The following is a 9,489-nucleotide window of genomic DNA, read 5'->3' on the forward strand; positions in this document are numbered from 1 at the left end:
CAGATAGGGAAAAAGTCATCAGTGAGTTTGGTCTGGAAATAAGGATTTATAAGCAGACAAGCAGCTCACTTGTCTCTGCTGCTCCTTAGGTGTGAGGAGAAATCCCTGGATGCAGGCAGTGGGTTATCAAACACCAGCAAACCATGTATCTCTGCAGATCTTTCCATCTCTGTAGGTGGAGAGAGTGATGTCCATACAAAAGTTACAAAATGAGAGCTTTCCACTGATATAGATGCCTACGTGAAACACTAGAAACAGCAGCTGGAGTCATCAGGAAACAAGTCCCAATGTGTTGCTAAAGCTAAATGCTGAAACTACGCAGCCTGAGCTGTGTGGTGGGCAGGGCCCATCCAGCTGCCTTTGTAGTGGGCACTGATACCACTTGTGACGCAGCAGGAGCCAGGGCAGGGCTGCCTGGGGAGGGAGAGAAGGCGAGTGCAAAGACCAACCTCCACAAGTAGGGCCAGGTGGACGTCCCTGCATTTGAAGGGGTCTGCACATTTCCCGGAAAAACAGAGAAAATTAAGGTAATAGTGCTGCACAAGCAAATGGTTTCATCTTTTGTTTACGCGTGCAGATAAACGATCTTTTGTATCCCTATTGGCCAAATTTGTATGCACAAGTCTTTGTTACTGAGTTACAAGTACTGCAAGAACAGCACAAAGTTTACAAAGTTTAAGCAATGCCCACAGAAAAATCCTTGAAATAAACTAACTACAAAAAAGGATCAGTCACAGGGTGAGTTCCCAGTCCTTCTCTCTGAAAGCATGACCACATCCAGGCATTAAATATTTACACAAACTGTGTAACCAGTTCACTGGGCAGCAAAGAGCAGACTCCTAACACAAAGCATGCTGCAGTTTGTAACACTTGTACTTTCGCCTACGTGCACTACCAGTCATTGACAAAAGTGCAAGGTGCACACGTGCATGCTATAGGGAGAAGTTATTCAAGATGAAGTGCAGTACTGGATCTGCATTCCCTCCACAGTCCAGACACGGGCATTTCATCACAGACATGATTTTTTCCCCCCTCCCGGATATAATGATGCAACAGATCTAAGCTTGGGAGATAAAATGGAATGAAAAATCAGGGGGAAAAAGGAGTTAAGATTAGCTCAGTATGAAATGTGCAAAGATTTAGACTTGGTGTGGTTTTTAATAAACTTAGATGAACAACATACGATGCCTTGTGTTATATTAATCTTCCAGTGCTTGGTGCTGCACATGATTTTCCAGCAGCTTTCATTTATTGAATTCCCTGCTTAGATTTTTAGTGAAAAGCAAAGAAGATTATGAAACATCCCGTTTTTAATTCTCATTTAATTGCATACAATTAGCTAAATACATCATTTGCTACAACTCCTGTTAATACATAGTTAAATGTAATTTTTACAATAGTATGCCGAATGACATATTAATAATATTTGGTATCATTAGCACTAGATTACAAAAATATTTGCATACTGCTTATTAGGATGTGATATGATGCATTTCCACATTGGTTGACTATGTAGGTGACTAAGGATTATGACATAATTCTCAACCCATAGCCTGGATTTTAAAGCTTCCAGATTTGTTTCTTTATTTTAGAAAAGAATAATCAAGTTCCTGACACTGTTTTTGTGGCACTGTTTTCTAGAATACGTGCATTCAGCCTTATTCCTGTTCAGACTACACTTTTGCAGTTATACTTAGTTTACCTCAGTTCCCTGAAGTTTGATTTCTTTCTTCTTCTCTACTTTTCATTCTGCCAAGAATGATGGGGGGAAAATTGATCCTGCCTTGGGGATGAGGGACCAGAGTAAATGACCTCCGCGGGGCCTTTCCAGCCCTGTTTTTCTTTGATCCTGCACAGTCTGGAGCTATCATGCATCCAACTGCCTCACGGTGGAGTCGAAACAAACCGGTGTCCACACTGGTCTGCCACGTCTGTCCTGAGAAAAAGAGAGCAGTGCAACTCCAGCCATCCCTCGGTGCTTTTGTAGCAACTGTGCTGGTGAGACAGGGAGATGCAGGGCTCTCTCCGGGGTTAGATGTTACTGCTGCTGCCCTGAGGATACTGGGTTGAGCCCCTTGCCTTCAGGCTTCTCATTGAGCCCTGGGATTCTTGCTGCCTCCCAGCTGGAAGGGGCTGCTGTGCTTGCTGACTGTGCCGAACGCCCATCGCTGCAGGGCCTGGGACATATGGCATGTGACAGTAATGCACTGTGCTGCACTTGCAGACAAATTGAAAGTGTTGCCTGATGTTGTGCAGCACAGAAAACCAGCAGCAGCTTGTGCCAAGGTGTGCCAGCCAGCGGTGTGACAGAAACATCAGGATATTGCAAGAGGGACTTGAGGTTTCGGGTTTCATCCTGGGTTTGAATTTTGTCTTTCATAACCCTAGGGATGGCTCACTCCAGGGCTTTGGCCTGGTCCAAAAGCCATGACAGGAAGCATTTGCAAACTTGAAATGACATTTGGCTTTCCTGGGCCACCCAGTATCTGGGCTTTCTTTCCAGGGCTACAAGTACTTCCAGGTGTTTGGGGCAGAGCCATATGTAAAAACATCCTTTTCAAGAGCAATAGCGCTCTGCCACTTGTGCTGTCTGCAAAATGGAAGCAACAACAAACAGGAAACCTTAGGGATGAAGGTCAGGCAGAAATACAGTTCTGGCAACTGGTTGGAAACATCTAAAAATAATGATTAATTTAGAAAAATCAAAATGAGGTGTTACTTTAGTTGTAATGCCAAGTTGTGGTCTGAGTAGCCTGGAGGCTGGAGGTGTGTGGAGCAGAAGCTGCAGCAAAGCAGAGGGATTCAGGATTTATGCAATATCTGACATTTGTGATTTTCTTTGAAATAAATTTTCTTTGAAAATAAATACAAGTAGCTGCAACCCAAGAAAAACACAAACTCTGCCCCAGAGCTGCCTTTACTCTTCACAGGGATCACCTCTGGCAAGAGGGGAGTTTAGTCTATGCTTTTCCTGCAGTCTCTGGGCTGGATACCTGTGTCTGTACAGGTGGTAACCCCAGGCAGGCAGCAGGCTGTGAGGACTGTTTGACAGCTGTGGGGTGTAATGGTGAGCTCATGGAGGAAGAACAATTGCTTTGGCTTTTATTGTGTCCTTCTGGATTTCTTTCAAAAGTAAAGTTACAGGATACTTGTGGAGATTTTCTTTATTTCTTTCCTTCTTTCTTTGTCTCTTAGCGTCTTGAGACAGAAGTATTTAACAACAGAGCTTAATAGAGTGTAAAGTTACAGCAGAGAGAAAACGGAGAGAAGTGAGGTGAACATGAACTGGTTTCCGCAGCCTTTGACAGCTCATCTGGTGGGAATAATGAGTAATTTATGTAGCATTCCCCACTTCAGATTATCGAGTGGCTAGACTGAAGCTGGGAAACTCTCCAGGTCCAAATCAGATACAACAAAGGGGATATTTGTAGTCCTTTGTGTATTCCTTTATTGTACTCATTTTTATTAATTTCCTGATACTGAAAATATTTGGGGTGGGGAAGACAAAGTTTCACATCCCACACACTGTCCTCGTGGTAGCTGCTCAGGGTGCTGGGATCAGCACAATTGGTGGCAGGTCTGTGAGGCTGTGCTGCCAGGTTCAGATGAAATTCAGTGTCAGGGAGCCTGTCCTGTTCTGCCACAGAACCTGCCCTGTCCTTGAGCCCACCAGTGGTCAGTGAGAAGAGACTGAAGAAATAAAGTGTTCAGGTTTAGTTTACCAGTAGGGAAGGGTCCCAGAGAAGTACCACCAAACCGTTTGCTTGTCTACAAGCAAGTCAGTCTGCCTCTCCAGGTCCAGACTGACACTCAGCTGGTTCTGCTTTCTCCCAAAAACTGGGTTAACAAAGGATGGCTGCCTCCTCAGCAGAGAGCACAGACAGGACAAAACTGCAGTCCTTGTCTGCAATCTCAGCCCATGGGCAGTTTCTCCCCTGCTGTGTGTCTGACAAACAGCCTGAATTCCTAACCTGGTGGCCATACAAGCAGTCCCAGTCTCACCCACAGAGTCAGCATTGCTATGGGTACCTCATCCTGCCCTAGGGAAGGATGAAGTCAGAGAAACACTTGGCCAGGTGTATGACTTCTCCCAGCTGTCCAGGGTATGCTGAAGACAAATTCTCAACTTGGAGCAATTCAAGGAAAGACAATTAAACCTCAGTAAGTTAAGAAAGCAGTGTTTTCCTTTAAATGCTCCAGAAAGGTGCTGTGGAATAGTGTGGTCCAGATGATTGTAAATGCTGACCTCATCAGCTGCTGCCTCCAAACTGGTCGTCCCAGCCCCATCCCTGCTCCTGGCACAGCTCCTCTGTGTAACAGAGACACTTATATGGGGCAGGACAATGCTCTGTGGTCTGATCATGCCAGGGGAGCTGGGGTGACCCACTCAGACCCCTGGGAGTGCCGTGCCTGCCTGTGTCCTGCTGCCCTCCTCACCCTCTGGAAGGGTTTGTGCGGCTGGGTTTCAGTTGCCTAAAGGCAAATGATACACGGTAGACTGGGAAACGTCTTCTATTCTGTAAAAACAAACAAAAAGAACCGACAAAATCCAAATAAATCCCTTAGAGACCTTTTCCTACTGCAACTATTCCAGTATAAGGGGTTAGGAAAGCTTTTGTTAGAGGGCAGAAAAACGGGATTTTGGATGGCAAGATACTTTGGCTGTTTCGCAGCTAGCAAAATCAAATGCTACCCATAACACTTAAGGGCATTTTACCTTACAGATTGCAAATAACTTTTTTGGGTAACTTTTAAACAAATCCAAATGTGTCCTATTTACACTCATTCACACCAGCTAAGATAACTGGAAATCTTTATATAAAATTTAACATTTCCTTTAATTTCTGAACACGTATGTCCTTGAAAAAAATACACCAGAAATTCCTCTGAGCCTGATACTCTCCAACTGCAATCCTTTTACACCATTGCACCCGTCTTTTGTAGACAACATTGCTCGCTCTGGCTTTGTACTTGTGCAGCTAGAAATAGAATTAGGGCTTCTACCTCCAGTCAGCATTATTCGGCATTAATCCTCTTTGGCAGAGGCAGCAGCCACCTTGCTGCCAGCTGTTGGCAGGCCTCTGTGAAGCACTGGAGTAGATGTCAGTTTAGAAGTTGAAAATGCATATGTTGTTTAGTGGAGAAGTATTGTAATTTTCTTCAAAATGAGTGACTACATTTAAAAAATTTAAGGCAGCTGTTAGGATGGGCCCTCTGCACTCCCATGAGCATTTGGTAGCTGCTAAGAGAGGAAACTGAAAATTAACCATCCGTTTTTATCCATTCTCATGCCAATTTACTGTATTAGCATCTCAATATCTTAGTTTGTCTATAAAATGGACAAATTACTCACCTGGACACTCCACCACAGAGCAGTGAGGCTTATCCAATATCCTGAAATAATAATGTTGTAATTGTAGCAACCGCCATCAAAGGGGCTGAAAGGATTCTCCTTTTCAAAGGAGAAATCATAATTCTAATTTTGTAAGTTGGGAAAGTGAACAGAGAACAGTGGTGACCTGTCAGAGGGGGTGAGTGGCAGCAGCCAGGCTTCCCAATGCTCCCTGCCTCTCCTGCAGGGCATCAGGTGTGATGCCAAGACAAGCAGTAAGGACACTGCCATAACACAGGAGTCTTCAGGTACACCTTGGAATACTCTGGCTCCGTACACAGCATATAGTTGTAGGATATTGGCCTGTGTGCAGGGGTAGCTCCTCCAGAGCCTTCTCAGCCTTCTCCTGTAGGTGAGGTCAACCATAATTTCCTTGCAGGATCAGGGCTGGGTCTGTCTGTTGTAAGAATCCATAGTTCTCCTCTCTAGAATTTGATATTAAGAATTTCATAATGCCATTGCTTATGAACGCTTCCTCACCTTGTTCTCCTGGTATCAATATAAATCTACTTTTCCTCTCTCCTTTTAAGTACAAGGCTAGTATTTCTTTCCATCCCACACAATCTAAACCTAGAATACCTGCAGTTAGTTTAAACACTACTAACAAAACCTATGTTTGCAAAGAGTTGGAGGCAAGATGATGTAAAGTTCATATATGAGTATATGAAAGCCAAACTAGCCTTTGGATATCTATGGATAATTCTTTCTGTCCCATAAAAGACTGGTAGTTCATATTGTTTTCCATATTTTATTTGCTGGGATTTCATACCGATTATGGTATTTATTTAAAATAACAAGCTATGTGAGTCCATCCAATTTCCAAGAACCCCATTGCCACTGTTCATTACAAGCTATGATTAGTGACAGGCTTACATTGTCAGTGTCTGCAGGTATTCTGAACATTAGACCTGTCTTTTGTGTGTAGTTCTCCCTTCTGGTTACCTGGGACTTGTCTGCTTGTATTCCCTCACCTCAAATTTTTACCAAGCAGAAATTATACACTTGTAAAACAGGCATGCTGTTCTGTTGCAGGAAATCAATGGCTTTGCTCTCAGTCCTCTCTTTATGTGTTATTAAAAATAAAAGTTTTTCTACATACAGCATGAGTGCTGTTGCTGATTAAAAGCTTCCATTGGCATTTGAATTGAATGCTCAGCACAAGGTAAAAGTGAAGGTAAAAGTTTGCTGACAGCTTGCAACTTCATGGCATGTTTCTCTGAAGCTGGAGGTGAGAGAGGAAGACACAGTGATGGGTCTTAGGATTGGGTAATGGACTAGAGCTTTGTCCCCAGAAGACTGAGTTTTATTTTCTAGTGCAAGCTAGTGTTGGCTTAGATCATGTTCAGGTGCTCAGCTGAATTTTTGGCCAACTTGTGGTGTAGATCTACTGTTCTGATTCATTTATAACATCCCTAGAATATAATTTAACTTTCTCATTAGCCTGTACTTTCATTAAGAAATGATATATTTAAACAGGGGTTACAGCTAAAACGTACAGCTCCAGATTTTACAGTTTCAGATTCTACAAGGAGAAGTCAGCAATGGTCACGTTTGCCATGGCTCCTTGGAAGTGTAGGACAGCCCATACAACCCTGCAGCAACCCCAAAGGCTTGTTGAATGGCAAGGACTCATGGTCCTAGAAGTTTGGTAGGTTAACTCACATTAGAAATGCTTTAGGGTTTTAGTCACGGGACGTGTATATCATAGAATGGCTTGGGTTGGAAAGGACCCTAAAGATCATCTAGTTCCAAGCTCCTTGCTGTGGGCAGGGATGCCACCCACTACATCAGGAATATGTATGTAGGTATATCCAGGCATGGAGATATATGTATATATATATTTCTTCATGCAGTCTTCAGAAATATGCGCCCTGCCCCATACAATGCGTAGAATGATCCCTTCGTGGAGCCCTGAAATAATGGGTTTAGAGTATGGCAACAAGGAAAGCAGCATTGCCACACTTGTAGGACAGCACTCAAAGGACAAGTTCGAGCTGTGTCTCACCAGAATTCACTTGCATTAGAAAGTGAACCGCAGATAATCTAAACAGGACATGTGCAGAAGATTTTAGTCTCCATATTGCTGCAAGAAGAACAAGACAGTCTCAGTTAAAGTGGAAAGAAGCCCTCGTTCTCAGCCCTGTATTAACATGTTTTTCATTTCTTTCTTTCCAAGTTGACCAAAGTGAAAGCAATCTGCCTCAAATTTCATAGTCAAGATTTTGTGCCAAGATTAGATGTAAAGTGGGTCAACTATTCAAAGCTGGTAATTTATGTGAATACAGGATTTGTACCAATTTGTTGTTATCTAAAATGACTAATGTTTCATGAAAACAAATTTCTGCTTGTGGATTTCTCTGAGAATGGCAAATACTGCTTTTGTACCAGCATGCCCCTCTCTAGCACTGTTAGTGGGTGACTGATGACTTCAGCCAGGCAGGCCTCTCTTCCTCCTTGGACACTGGTGGTTGAGGTGCAGAAAGACAGGGTTGCCCTTGAAACAATCCAGGAAAGAGTGGGACTCATTTCTGGAGCGAAGGAGGAGTTATGCCAGATGGATTAAAACATTTTTAGGTCATCTAATGTTGTTGGGGGAAAAAAAGAGATACCTTTGTAACATATATTTGCAACCATAAAGCCTCCTGAGACTTGCTCAGAACAGGAAACAGCTGATTGTCAGGCTTTTATGTGTATTGAACTGATCAGTGTAACAATGAGAGGTGTAATGGGTACATTGAATTCATTGTTAATACCTCTCCTAGGTGAGATTTGCTATAGGTTTGATCATTTTATGTGCCCCCAGCATTGCCTGGGACCTGAGCAGGAGCCTGCCAGGCACAGGACTGCAGGGAACATCCCCTGCCACGGTTCTTACACAAGTGTGGTGTGTATTCTTGCCCTGTCCCTTCCTTTTCCCATGCCTTCCTGCCCTGGCAGCAAAGCCCTTTGCCCCAGGGCTGGCCGTGGGATCAAGGCATCTCCCTGTGGAGGGGACGAGTCCCCACAAGCCCCTGTTTTTAAGGTACCCTGACTGGCTAGGGTGGTCTTCAGCAGACTCCGATACAGGGCCATGGCAGAGCATCAAGAAGCAGATGGGTGCTCACTAAAAGCAAAGGGCCATTTGGCATGTAGTCATTAGCCATTGCCGAGTGCATTAGTCCTCTTATGTCTTTCAGAAAGTCATCCTTTTATAACAGAAAATTGCTATTTTGTTCCAAGTAGACTTAATTTCTATAATAAGAATAAAGCCCCTTAATTAGGGCTATGAAGAAGCAAAATATCATGTGCTTCATAGGAAGGGCAGTAGCTGCTAAGCTCAGGGAAGAGAATGGGTCATGGAAGGGATGCTGGGGCTGCTGTGGTGTGGTGCAGGGTAGGGCCCTGTGCCAGGGTGGCTGCCACGAGTGTCCTGCAGCCCAAAGGGCTGCCCTGTGCCACTGAGACAGCACTGGCAAGGTGTGCTTGGCTTTTTCTGGCAGCAAGGCTTTCATCTTCATGTGCTGTGATCCCTGCGCCTTTCCAGCCTGCCCAGTACCCCTGCCTTCGGTGACCATCCTGGAAAACCCTGCTTTTTGCCAGACATCAGGATATCTGGCAGATTTGGCTCTGCCAGGAAAACAAATTTTCATCATTTATGTCCAGTTCTTGTGATTTTGGGATTGGCTCAGCTACTGATACTTCCTTTGTTGCTAGCATCCTGTTGCAAGTGACCAACCATAGCATGTAATTTGTTGGTCTCCTCCTCTTCATTCACCATTGCTAGTTAATTAAATGAGACCTTCTTGTATTTGGTAAAGTCTTTTCGCTCATCTGTACCTTAAGATGAGGTTAGATGGAGTGGCCTGTTTCTGGTAACAGCAGAGCGTATTCCAGTGGAACGCACAGCATCCGAGGGGGACGGGAATGGTGAGGGGCTGTGAGCTGCTCCGGTGCGGCGGGAGAGGGGATGAGAGCATCCTGCACCATTCATTGTCAGCCATCACCACCTAGTGGCAAAAAGGTTCCGTCTGGATTCAACTGCCAGCTTACGGGTCTCTTTCAAGGCTATTTCCTCTCCCCTCCTCCTCAAAAAAAAAAAACAAAAAAAACACACCAAA

This window comes from Neopelma chrysocephalum, unplaced genomic scaffold (genome assembly GCF_003984885.1).
Source record: "Neopelma chrysocephalum unplaced genomic scaffold, ASM398488v2 Primary Assembly neopelma1_96, whole genome shotgun sequence".
In the NCBI taxonomy this organism is placed as follows: Eukaryota; Metazoa; Chordata; class Aves; order Passeriformes; family Pipridae; genus Neopelma; species Neopelma chrysocephalum.